This window comes from Stylophora pistillata, chromosome 5 (genome assembly GCF_964205215.1).
Source record: "Stylophora pistillata chromosome 5, jaStyPist1.2, whole genome shotgun sequence".
Classification (NCBI taxonomy): Eukaryota; Metazoa; Cnidaria; class Anthozoa; order Scleractinia; family Pocilloporidae; genus Stylophora; species Stylophora pistillata.
In genome coordinates, this window is record NC_142523.1 from 10,808,054 (window position 1) to 10,821,632 (window position 13,579).

The 13,579-nt window shown below is 44.5% G+C and overlaps 1 pseudogene; it reads left to right on the plus strand.

Annotated features, from left to right (window-relative positions):
- Positions 1–838: 838 nt before the first annotated feature.
- LOC148730229 (uncharacterized) lies at positions 839–8,930 on the plus strand (annotated as a pseudogene).
- The last annotated feature ends 4,649 nt before the right edge of the window (positions 8,931–13,579 follow it).

Consider the following 13,579-nt stretch of genomic DNA (forward strand, 5'->3'; position numbering starts at 1 on the left):
GATGCCTGTTGGATTGTTAATTATTTTATGTGCAAAGAGTGCTACACGAGCACGTGGCCCATAGCCACGAGCTGATATGTCAATTTACAACATAGTAACGGTTAAAAGTTTAGGAAGCGGGAGGGACACACAGTGCTCGTTTTCTTGAGTGAAAGTCTAGGTATATAACAATATTTAATATTTCTCGTAAAAAGTTTGGTGTCTAAACATGACCCTTAATATGTGATGTTATCTTTTTGTGAGAGAAAGGTTTCTCGCCAGCTATAGTGTCGTTTATTATTTGTCGTTTTTCAAGACGATTTCGCAGATTACATATTGATGATAACGACCTCAGTATGATCACTAATGCGGAAACGGAAGAAAAGAACTATGAACCACTACCTCGTTCTATGTGAGGACTTAAATTGCTCTTACAAGCTTTTTCTTACCTTAAAATATTTTAAAAGTTTTGTTCAGATTTTTTAAATTTGAATTTCAGCACTCTAGGAAACTTGAATCGTATTCGATTGACGCCAGTTAAAGACTGTTGAATCAATTAAATGAATTAGTGGTAACGAGTTGCCAATAAACGAATTGGCTAATACTGCGTCTAAATGAACGCTGGGATTGGCCGAGCCAGTATCAGGTCGCTTAAGGGGTATGTTGTTCCGCGGCCTCGATCTTTGTCATTGTTGTATGAGATGCAAAGCCAGAAAAGCTTGGTAAACTCGCTTAGAAATTGTGTGTTTGCAAACCGTTCTTCTTTTCATGATGGGTTGGGGAAATCTTTTATCTGTGTGGGAATGTGAAATTGACCGTATTTTATCACAGTACAATTTACTTTATCCCCCCAGAAAGCTCTGGCAGTGAGTTTTCTACAGTCCCACTTCCCTCCCCTCCCCCCTTTTGTACTCTGTCAGAGACGAAAGAGTATAAAGGGAGAGCACAAACTTCCCAGTTAACAAATGCGTACTACCATTTTCAGTTCAGTGAGAAGCGACGAAAGTTTGGCGACCAAGTTTTGAGGTTGAAATATTATTTTTGTTGTTGTTGTTTTTGATATAGGCGAAGTGTCGTTTGACTTTTTTTCCAAGATGGGGCTCACGTTGACGGTTAACGGTTTAAACGGAGCCCTTTTTACAGTTGACGATTAAATTTTAGGTCATACATCGGTTAACGGTAATTTTTTGGAATGTCGTTTATAAGACCAACTAAACGCGCAAATTGGGCTGTCAAATTGGGCTGTCACTTTTCATAATGACGTGGTTGTTTAGAACTGTTAATTTGTAACACCTATTTGATAGAGATGACTATCGTTTTCCGACACCGGAAGTGTTTCCACACCGGAAGTCAGTTTGGTCGCGGAGTTAAAAGACTTACGTAAATGTATGAACAACAGATGTTGACCCCAGTTTAGGCAATCGTTTAGTTCTTAATTAAGGATATCTGAGACATTTGACGGCTAACATTGGCTTGCTTATTTGACGGTTGACGATAGAAATATTGAGTTTTTGACGGTTGACGGTTAATATTTTGGCCATTTCACGGTTGACGGTTAACCCCATTGAGACCCCCTTCCAAGTTTGACAGTTGGCGACCCACAGCTTTTGAGATTTGGTTACCAAACGAATAAAATTTCCCCTGACAACCTTATGGTCAAATCCCCGTCCCAAAACCTTGTCCGTGTCTTACCCAACTTAATCGTAGTAAATGTTTAGACAAGTTTAAAAATTCTTAGTCCTTAGAAAAGATAAACAAAGTGATATAACTAACTGACTTGACTAATGGCGACATTGCTTTTGAAAGGGTCTGATTGAATATGGCCGCTCCAATGGAATATACTGAGGAGCAATTGAATTACTACAGGATCTGTTGCATTGTCACCGATGTACTAGCTGAGGGCCTTCGAACAATCTTCAAACAAGAATGGGATAATCGCTACAAGGCAACCCTGGGAGAATGGAAAGATGCACCAAAAAATGGAATGGACTTTGAGAGCCATGAATCCCCACGAAACAGAAGAAGAAACGCCCTTCTCTTGAAAACTATGATCAATGGTGACAGAGCGGAATGGGATTGTACCATGCTGTTTTATGCCATTCTTTATTCCGATTCCATCTGCAGTCTCCATCCAGCTGTTCAGTCAAATGTGGATGATCTCAGAAAATTTCGTAATGAAGACTTTGCGCATAGACCACGAGGCTTCCTATCCAGCAGAGATTTTCAAGATGATATTTTAAAGGTGAATACTGCATTTCACGCACTCGGTCTCCCCACTCTACAAATCCGTGCAATCCAAACTCAGACAAGTTTCCCCACGAAAGAGTTAAGAAATGTTTTGAAGAAAGTTAACGACCTTCAACAGGAGGTTCAAAATAAGGAGACAAAAATTCAACAACAAAAAAAGGAACTTGTTGAAAAAGAAACAAGACTTGAAGAAAAAGACAAGGAACTTGAAAAAAAAGAGAATCAGCGGCAGACGCTTGAAGAACAGCTGCAAACCAAAGTTCCCCCATTTTGCATTCTTCCCCCTGAACCTGCACATGACATCTCCCCTCGCGAATCTGATGTTGGTAAAATCATACAACATCTCAAAGCACTCAAAAGCTCCAACAATCACAGCTTAAGCACCTTGTACTTATCAGGAAACCCTGGAAGTGGAAAATCTCAGCTGGCTCGACTAGTAGCTAAGCAATTTTTCGACGAAAGCAAAGAAACTCCCTCTGGGATTTCATTTGTTATGACGCTTAATGCAGAAAATTCAGAGACACTTTTGGAGTCGTATGTCTCTTTCGCTCGAAACTGTAAATGTCCGGATTACTCAGTTACAGACACTTATCATTCCAAAGATCTGAACACAGAAAAGAAAATTGCAAGTCTCAAGACCCTGATAAGCGCAAAAATTGGGCTTTACACTTCGTGGTTACTGGTAGTTGACAATGTCACTAATCTGTCCCAGGTATATACTTATTTGACAGATTTAGCCAACCAGCAATGGATGAGGGGCCAGTTATTGATAACAACGCAAGACACCGCGTCTATTCCTTTGACAAGTTCTTCCATTCAGCAAATATCAGTAAGTGAAGGGATGCTTCCTGACGATGCCAACTCTTTGTTAAGGCTCCTTTCTGGTGTCACTGATGATAAGATGGAAAAAGAAATTGCACGGTATCTGGACTACCTGCCACTTGCTTTGGCCGGCGCCGCCGTCTATGTAAGACAAGTTCGGGAAGGTAAAATAGCTCCAAACTTCGGCTGGACCGACTATCTAAAAAAACTTGAAAAAGGACAGCGACGCACAACTGAGAACATTCTAGCCGAGACAAACCCAAGTTACCCAAAAACAATGACCACAGCAATAACACTCGCCTTGGAAAAGGAAATTAGTTCCGACAGAGTTATAAAGCACTTGTTCACTTTTCTCTCTCTTTGTGCGCCACAACCAATATTAAAAGATATTGCTGTCGAGTACATTATGGAAATGGAAAAGGAATATGAAGATAAAGATGCAATTGGCGTAAAGATAAAGCGATGCCCATTGTTATTGTTTGACGAAGAGGAGAGCGGTGTGTACATTCGAGTGCATGGAGTCGTCCATTACGTTGCTAATTCAGTAACAAAAAAATGTACAAAGGATGAGAAAATCAAATCCATACTGGGAGCTGCTTTATCCCTCTCCAGATTTGAGGATCAAGATTCTCTAGTCATTGGCACGAGAATTGTCCCTCATTTGGCAAAAGTGATTACAGACGCAAACCCCTTCTTTTCTAAAGAAGGAATATCGCAAGTCGCTCATATTGGTGGATCGACTTTGCAGGACTATTCTAACGTCTTTACAACTCTCGGAAATATGTGCTGCGACCACTCTCAATATCCAGCTGCAAGAAGCTACTTTACAGCAGTCCTAGCAATCGCCGAGTTAAGAAACCCAAGTAATGAATTACAAAAAACCTTTATTTATAATAATCTGGGCCGTGTCCACGAGCAACTGGGTGACCTAAAGCAGGCAAAAGACTTTCACAAGCGAGCCCTGGATGTTCACCTGAAAAAGCTCGGACCTGAGCATGTTCATGTCGCAGCGTCTTACAATAACCTGGGCCTAGTCCACGAGCAGCTGGGTGACCTAAAGCAGGCAAAAGACTGTCACGAGCGAGCGCTGGATGTTTGGCTGAAAAAGCTCGGACCTGAGCATGTTGATGTCGCAACGTCTTACAATAACCTGGGCCTTGTCCACGGGCGACTGGGTGACCTAAAGCAGGCAAAAGACTTTCACGAGCGAGCCCTGGATGTTAAGCTGAAAAAGCTCGGACCTGAGCATGTTGATGTCGCAACGTGTTACAATAACCTGGGCCTAGTCCACAAGCAGCTAGGTGACCTAAAGCAGGCAAAAGACTGTCACGAGCGAGCGCTGGATGTTAAGCTGAAAAAGCTCGGACCTGAGCATGTTGATGTCGCAACGTCTTACAATAACCTGGGCCGTGTCCACCAGCAACTGGGTGACCTAAAGCAGGCAAAAGACTTTCACAAGCGAGCCCTGGATGTTCGGCTGAAAAAGCTCGGACCTGATCATGTTTCTGTCGCAGCGTCTTACCATGACCTGGGCCTAGTCCACAGGCAGCTGGGTGACCTAAAGCAGGCAAAAGACTATCACGAGCGAGCGCTGGATGTTACGCTGAAAAAGCTCGGACCTGAGCATGTTGATGTCGCAACGTCTTACAATAACCTGGGCCGTGTCCACCAGCAACTGGGTGACCTAAAGCAGGCAAAAGACTGTCACGAGCGAGCGCTGGATGTTTGGCTGAAAAAGCTCGGACCTGAGCATGTTGATGTCGCAACGTCTTACAATAACCTGGGCCTTGTCCACGGGCGACTGGGTGACCTAAAGCAGGCAAAAGACTTTCACGAGCGAGCCCTGGATGTTAAGCTGAAAAAGCTCGGACCTGAGCATGTTGATGTCGCAACGTGTTACAATAACCTGGGCCTAGTCCACAAGCAGCTAGGTGACCTAAAGCAGGCAAAAGACTGTCACGAGCGAGCGCTGGATGTTAAGCTGAAAAAGCTCGGACCTGAGCATGTTGATGTCGCAACGTCTTACAATAACCTGGGCCGTGTCCACCAGCAACTGGGTGACCTAAAGCAGGCAAAAGACTTTCACAAGCGAGCCCTGGATGTTCGGCTGAAAAAGCTCGGACCTGATCATGTTTCTGTCGCAGCGTCTTACCATAACCTGGGCCTAGTCCACAGGCAGCTGGGTGACCTAAAGCAGGCAAAAGACTATCACGAGCGAGCGCTGGATGTTACGATGAAAAAGCTCGGACCTGAGCATGTTGATGTCGCAACGTCTTACAATAACCTGGGCCGTGTCCACCAGCAACTGGGTGACCTAAAGCAGGCAAAAGACTTTCACAAGCGAGCCCTGGATGTTCGGCTGAAAAAGCTCGGACCTGAGCATGTTGATGTCGCAACGTCTTACAATAACCTGGGCCTAGTCCGCAAGCAGCTGGGTGACCTAAAGCAGGCAAAAGACTATCACGAGCGAGCGCTGGATGTTTGGCTGAAAAAGCTTGGACCTGAGCATGTTGATGTCGCAATGTCTTACAATAACCTGGGCCTAGTCCACGAGCAGCTGGGTGACCTAAAGCAGGCAAAAGACTGTCACTAGCGAGCGCTGGATGTTAAGCTGAAAAAGCTCGGACCTGAGCATGTTGATGTCGCAACGTCTTACAATAACCTGGGCCGTGTCCACCAGCAACTGGGTGACCTAAAGCAGGCAAAAGACTTTCACAAGCGAGCCCTGGATGTTCGGCTGAAAAAGCTCGGACCTGAGCATGTTCATGTCGCAACGTCTTACAATAACCTGGGCCTAGTCCACGAGCAGCTGGGTGACCTAAAGCAGACAAAAGACTGTCACGAGCGAGCGCTGGATGTTTGGCTGAAAAAGCTCGGACCTGAGCATGTTGATGTCGCAACGTCTTACAATAACCTGGGCCTTGTCCACGGGCAACTGGGTGACCTAAAGCAGGCAAAAGACTTTCACAAGCGAGCCCTGGATGTTCGGCTGAAAAAGCTCGGACCTGATCATGTTTCTGTCGCAGCGTCTTACCATAACCTGGGCCTAGTCCACAGGCAGCTGGGTGACCTAAAGCAGGCAAAAGACTATCACGAGCGAGCGCTGGATGTTACGCTGAAAAAGCTCGGACCTGAGCATGTTGATGTCGCAACGTCTTACAATAACCTGGGCCGTGTCCACCAGCAACTGGGTGACCTAAAGCAGGCAAAAGACTTTCACAAGCGAGCCCTGGATGTTCGGCTGAAAAAGCTCGGACCTGAGCATGTTGATGTCGCAACGTCTTACAATAACCTGGGCCTAGTCCGCAAGCAGCTGGGTGACCTAAAGCAGGCAAAAGACTATCACGAGCGAGCGCTGGATGTTTGGCTGAAAAAGCTCGGACCTGAGCATGTTGATGTCGCAATGTCTTACAATAACCTGGGCCTAGTCCACGAGCAGCTGGGTGACCTAAAGCAGGCAAAAGACTGTCACTAGCGAGCGCTGGATGTTAATCTGAAAAAGCTCGGACCTGAGCATGTTGATGTCGCAACGTCTTACAATAACCTGGGCCGTGTCCACCAGCAACTGGGTGACCTAAAGCAGGCAAAAGACTTTCACAAGCGAGCCCTGGATGTTCGGCTGAAAAAGCTCGGACCTGAGCATGTTCATGTCGCAACGTCTTACAATAACCTGGGCCTAGTCCACGAGCAGCTGGGTGACCTAAAGCAGACAAAAGACTGTCACGAGCGAGCGCTGGATGTTTGGCTGAAAAAGCTCGGACCTGAGCATGTTGATGTCGCAACGTCTTACAATAACCTGGGCCTTGTCCACGGGCAACTGGGTGACCTAAAGCAGGCAAAAGACTTTCACAAGCGAGCCCTGGATGTTCGGCTGAAAAAGCTCGGACCTGATCATGTTTCTGTCGCAGCGTCTTACCATAACCTGGGCCTAGTCCACAGGCAGCTGGGTGACCTAAAGCAGGCAAAAGACTATCACGAGCGAGCGCTGGATGTTACGCTGAAAAAGCTCGGACCTGAGCATGTTGATGTCGCAACGTCTTACAATAACCTGGGCCGTGTCCACCAGCAACTGGGTGACCTAAAGCAGGCAAAAGACTTTCACAAGCGAGCCCTGGATGTTCGGCTGAAAAAGCTCGGACCTGAGCATGTTGATGTCGCAACGTCTTACAATAACCTGGGCCTAGTCCGCAAGCAGCTGGGTGACCTAAAGCAGGCAAAAGACTATCACGAGCGAGCGCTGGATGTTTGGCTGAAAAAGCTCGGACCTGAGCATGTTGATGTCGCAATGTCTTACAATAACCTGGGCCTAGTCCACGAGCAGCTGGGTGACCTAAAGCAGGCAAAAGACTGTCACTAGCGAGCGCTGGATGTTAAGCTGAAAAAGCTCGGACCTGAGCATGTTGATGTCGCAACGTCTTACAATAACCTGGGCCGTGTCCACCAGCAACTGGGTGACCTAAAGCAGGCAAAAGACTTTCACAAGCGAGCCCTGGATGTTCGGCTGAAAAAGCTCGGACCTGAGCATGTTCATGTCGCAACGTCTTACAATAACCTGGGCCTAGTCCACGAGCAGCTGGGTGACCTAAAGCAGACAAAAGACTGTCACGAGCGAGCGCTGGATGTTTGGCTGAAAAAGCTCGGACCTGAGCATGTTGATGTCGCAACGTCTTACAATAACCTGGGCCTTGTCCACGGGCAACTGGGTGACCTAAAGCAGGCAAAAGACTTTCATGAGCGAGCCCTGGATGTTCGGCTGAAAAAGCTCGGACCTGAGCATGTTGATGTCGCAACGTCTTACAATAACCTGGGCCTAGTCCACAAGCAGCTGGGTGACCTAAAGCAGGCAAAAGACTGTCACGAGCGAGCGCTGGATGTTAAGCTGAAAAAGCTCGGACCTGATCATGTTGATGTCGCAACGTCTTACAATAGCCTGGGCCTAGTCCACAGGCAGCTGGGTGACCTAAAGCAGGCAAAAGACTATCACGAGCGAGCGCTGGATGTTAAGCTGAAAAAGCTCGGACCTGAGCATGTTGATGTCGCAATGTCTTACAATAACCTGGGCCTAGTCCACGAGCAGCTGGGTGACCTAAAGCAGGCAAAAGACTGTCACGAGCGAGCGCTGGATGTTTGGCTGAAAAAGCTCGGACCTGAGCATGTTGATGTCGCAACGTCTTACAATAACCTGGGCCTTGTCCACGGGCGACTGGGTGACCTAAAGCAGGCAAAAGACTTTCACGAGCGAGCCCTGGATGTTAAGCTGAAAAAGCTCGGACCTGAGCATGTTGATGTCGCAACGTCTTACAATAACCTGGGCCTAGTCCACGAGCAGCTGGGTGACCTAAAGCAGGCAAAAGACTTTCACGAGCGAGCCCAGGATGTTCGGCTGAAAAAGCTCGGACCTGAGCATGTTTATGTCGCAACGTCTTATAGTAACCTGGGCCGTGTCCACGAGCAACTGGGTGACCTAAAGCAGGCAAAAGACTGTCACGACTGAGCGCTGGATGTTTGGCTGAAAAAGCTAGGACCTGAGCATGTTTATGTCGCAGAGTCTTACAATAACCTGGGCATTGTCCACCGGCAGCTGGGTGACCTAGAGCAAGCAAAAGACTGTCACGAGCGAGCACTGGATATTCGCCTTAAAATATTTGCTCCGGAACACGTCAAGGTGGCAGATACTTACAAAAGCCTTGGCGCTCTGCACAATTATCTCGGTCTCAGCGCTAGCTAGCCAAGAAGCAAAAGGGTGTTACAGTCGTGCATTGTCGATTTATGTCAAGAACTTTGGCCCTGAAGATATTGAAATGAGATTTGTTCAGAATGCACTTGCTCAGCTACGTACAGCAGAACTGAATATTGGTAACACATAAAGTTCAATAATCATAAATTCGTAATTCTTTAAAGCGTTAGGCTCGTTACTCGTAGATCAGCGAAGATCAAATCGGAATTGAGAGTTCAAACAAAGATATCAAGACTTCAGTTTACAGCATACTTATACAGATTAAGTCAAGCAACATCTAATTGTGTTGCATTGTAATGTAGAAAATTTAAGAAACCAAAGACAATTTTCCTGTAAGCCAGACTTCTAGCGATCAACATTACAAGTTAAAGAGCCAATTAGAGTGCAGTCAGTTGCGTTTGACACGTGCCGCAACCGATCTGTAAAAGGCAGAGCTAAAAACCTATTCAAATCTCAAGAACTTTTGAGGCTCACTCTTGAAACCATAGCAACGTTAGACTAAAAATGGCAGAATATTTAAAAAATTGAAACGCGCTGTGGTTTTCCTCCTAGATCACGACGCTAGTAGAGAAATTACGCTTCAAACTTTTACCTCAAATGTCTCTCAAAACGGGCAAAAAATATCGTTTGCACACCATAGTTTCTCCCTTGCTGATATTAACCGGTCTATCATTGAAGTTCGATCGTCAAAATGCATTTGGAGTAAGTTCGGCTACGTTGATCTCGACGCGTCAGCTGGGCGGTCCCCAGCGATAGTTTTATCATATTTTGCTTTAAAAAAAGTGGTTTTGAAGTATCAAGGCAATTTTTTTTAAAAATTGCGCCACATCAATTATTATTAAAAACCGGATCGTTGAATAATGCAATTCAAGACTTTTTATGGACTTAACCATTATGATATATGAGCCAATATACCATAATCTACAAATATGATAAGCGTACGCGTCGGCTTAAAATTAAAAGGGAGCTCAAAAGAGGAGAAGACAAGATTTGTCTAATATCGTGGGGGTGTTTTTAATAAAAGAATAATTATTCCACTCGCGCTTGTTGGATATGGGATGATTATAGCTAACTCGGCACTACGCGCCTCGTTGGCCATCTATCATCTCATATCTAACAAGCGCGGGTGGAATAATTGTTAAATTGCTATGGATTTATAGGCGTCTATGTGACATGCGCAGATGTTATTCAACTTTGTCTATGTAATATACAATTAGACCCTGTCACTGTCTGTCAGGATTTTAAAATATCGTCTGTGACTTTATTGCAATGAACGTTGGACTTTTCTCGGAGTATGATTCCTCTAGAACCTATTAAGTTTAATTTCTAGTTTTGACATCGAAGTAATTCTTTAAAATTTGAAAATTGTTCATAGTTTAAATCATCACAACCATAGTAACTTTTGGCGTGCTGTACGTATTGTAATCTTTAACTAAGTAGGCTAATTATTAAAGGAGTTAAGTAATGGCACTTCTGTAGTCGATGGTGTTGTGTTTTGGTGGTTGAAAAGATTGGTTGTTTAACAATTGGTTCATGCTTTAGCGTGCACTATCGAGTTATGGAGCACGCGGGAAGTTTGGAGAGCACGAAAGAAGCGTAAGAGTTGCCCGAGGCGATAGCCGAGGGCAACTCTAGTTTCTTTCGTGCTCTCCAAACTTCCCACGTGCTCCATAACTCGATAGTGCACAGCTGAAAGCATGAACCAATTGTTTTAGAACATAGCCGGTAGAATTGTGCATCAAATCCGACGGGAAAAATGGACAACAATATCAGTTGAAGCGAATCGTGACGGCGCTGATGCCGCGTCTCCTTTTCCTTTGTTTTTCTCTTTTTCTGCCTCATTTCAGAACTCTAGCCCAAGGGAAAAGGTCGAAACATTGTCTTCGTTTTCGGACTAGTAGGCCGAGTTTCTGTTTGTATCCATTATTGTCGCGAAATATATTATTTTTCCCGCGCTAATAATCGGCCGCTCGCGCGAAAAAAAAATTTCTGGCGAAGCGATTTGCTGACGCTGTCAGCGTGCACTATCGGGATTTTGAGCACGCTTACAAATATTGAATTTGATTGCGTGGTTCTGCTAGCTATGTTCTAATAGAACAATAGATAAAACCTATGGTTCCGTTTGGCAAAAACCGCGCGAATGCACAGAATCCGCATGGCTCTAATCATACTCCATTTATCAGTCATTTTCGCGGTGTGAACACGAGCTTGTTGATACACAAACCTAAAAGAATCCGGGACAATCTTACTCCTACAGAACGATAAGCCATACGCTCACTTAAGGAACGTAAAGACATAATTATAAAACCCGCCGACAAAGGTTCTGGTATTGTTGTTATGGACACAACCTGGTACATCTATGAATGCAACAGACAACATTCTGACACTATATTGTATAAACGCTTGACAAACGACATCACTGCTGATATACAAAAACGTGTTACCTTTTTTGTTAACAGGATGCATAACGATCAACTCATCAACGAAACAACAAAACAATACCTCTTGCAGACTGACGTAAGACCAGGACGATTTTACATCTTACCCAAAATACACAAACCCGGTAATCCAGGACGCCCTATTGTCTCATCCAATAGCCACCCCACTGAACGGATATCCCAGTTTGTTGACCACTACCTCCAACCACTCGTTCACAAACTACCATCTTATATCAAAGACACCAATGACTTCCTCAACAAACTGTTTTGCATTGGTAATTTGCCCCCTAATTCTTTACTAGTTACACTTGATGTTTCATCCCTCTACACCAATATCCCACATAACGAAGGTATTAATGCTTGTGACCATTTTCTGTATATCTCCTCCAATACCCCTATTCCTACCGTCACACTTTGTGACCTCATTCGTATGGTTCTTACCATGAACAATTTTACTTTTACTTTTAATGATGCTCATTACCTCCAAGTTCACGGCACAGCCATGGGTACCAAAATGGCCCTTCTTTCGCTAACCTTTCTTTCTTGGTCTTTTCGAACCTAACGCTTTGAAAAATGCCCCATGTAAATCCCACACTTGGTTTAGATACTTCGACGATATCTTTATGGTCTGGACCGAAGGTTTAGGTAACCTAAAAATTTTCGACGGTAATATCTCCACTGACCTCTACACCAAACCCACAGACAAACATATGTATCTATTGCACTCTTCTTGCCATCCATTACATACCAAAAAAGCTATTGCGTTCAGTCTAGCACTCCGCCTACGACGTATCTGTTGTACAGATAAAGCTTTTGAGACTCGCGCCGCTCAACTTACCTCATAGTTCTCAAACGAGGTTAAAGCAATAAATTCGTCACCAAACAAATACAACGCGCCGCTGACATCTCCCGCACACTCACCTTACAAACTAAAGACGTAAAAAAACCTAACCGTACTCCATTTATCACTACTTTTAGTCCGTCGCTTCCTCGCATCTCCAACATCATCAAAAAACACTGGCATGTACTGCAGACTTCTAACCGCTACAAAAAAGCTTTTCCTCAGCTGCCAGTTGTCGCCTTCAGACGCTCCCCCAACCTTCGCGACACATTAGTAACAGCCAAACTCCCCTTTAATTTTACCACTTCCCATCCTCAACTCCCCCCCGGCTCTTTCCGTTGTGGTAGAAACTGCGCTACTTGCCCCTACATCTCTGACGGTCTTACTAACTATACTTTTTTTTCTACCGGCGAAACACGTCCCATTAAATCTCACTTGACCTGTGACACTAAAAACCTTATCTCCTTAATTTAGTGTAACCGCTGTAACTTACAATACATAGGAGAAACTAAACGACGTTTAAAAGACCGTTTTAATAAACACCTCCGTACCATTGATAAACCTAACTCTAAATCTAAACCTACTACAGCGGCAGAACACTTCATTTCTTCTCCTAACCACTCTGCTCACGACATGGAGCTAATCGCCATCGAAAAAGTGTTTTCCAAGAGAGACTAGATACGCAAGGCCAGGGAAGCTTTTTTAATTTCAAGAGGCAACACTATTTATCCAGATGGCCTTAACGCTCGCGAAGAACAGTATTAATTTCTAGTTATTTATCCAATTTACATTACTTCATTTCTATTTTTGGTAACTATTTCTATTTTTATTGTTATCTCATTGTCAATCAAATTAGTTTTACATATTTCCGCTGTTACATCATACAGCTTTCTATGAAGCATCACCCCAATTCTCTGCTAAGTCCCACTGCACCTGAAGAAGGCTGGTTTGGCCAGCCGAAATATAGCGCTCCGTCATAAAATTTACTTATCTACGTTGTATCGGTCTTGCCTCTATATTTATATTTCATACAAAATGAAGCACCAGTGTGGGCCAGTTTACGTAAGGAGCACAGAATTCGAATGTGTGAAATCCTCGCTACGCCACTACTTGCCAACCTAAAAAGCCCTTGTTTCCATAAGCATCAAAAAAGCTCTTTGTTATATTCGATGCCCAATCAACCAAGATAATGGTTTGAGAATTTGTGTAATGCTCTACAAAGCAAATCTGCTTTTGTTTGAGGTGAACAGAGCCTGGCACTATGGGAGGTCGGTTAGAGCTCGAAAGACGATTGTCGCGTGTGGTTCGCAGCATCCTCCTGCGCGCATGTCTGGTGTTTGCCTCCACTGGCCTGAAAATACCACGTCTCCTTCGCAGCCGTTCTTTAGCTAACAGTTCCTTCGCAACGAACAGTATTCCTTTCCCTTTGTTTGAGGGTATAGACCCTTACAGATTGCGCTAGTAAAAGTGGAACATTATTATTATTTTTTTAATTTTTTCTTTGCTTAAGTTCCT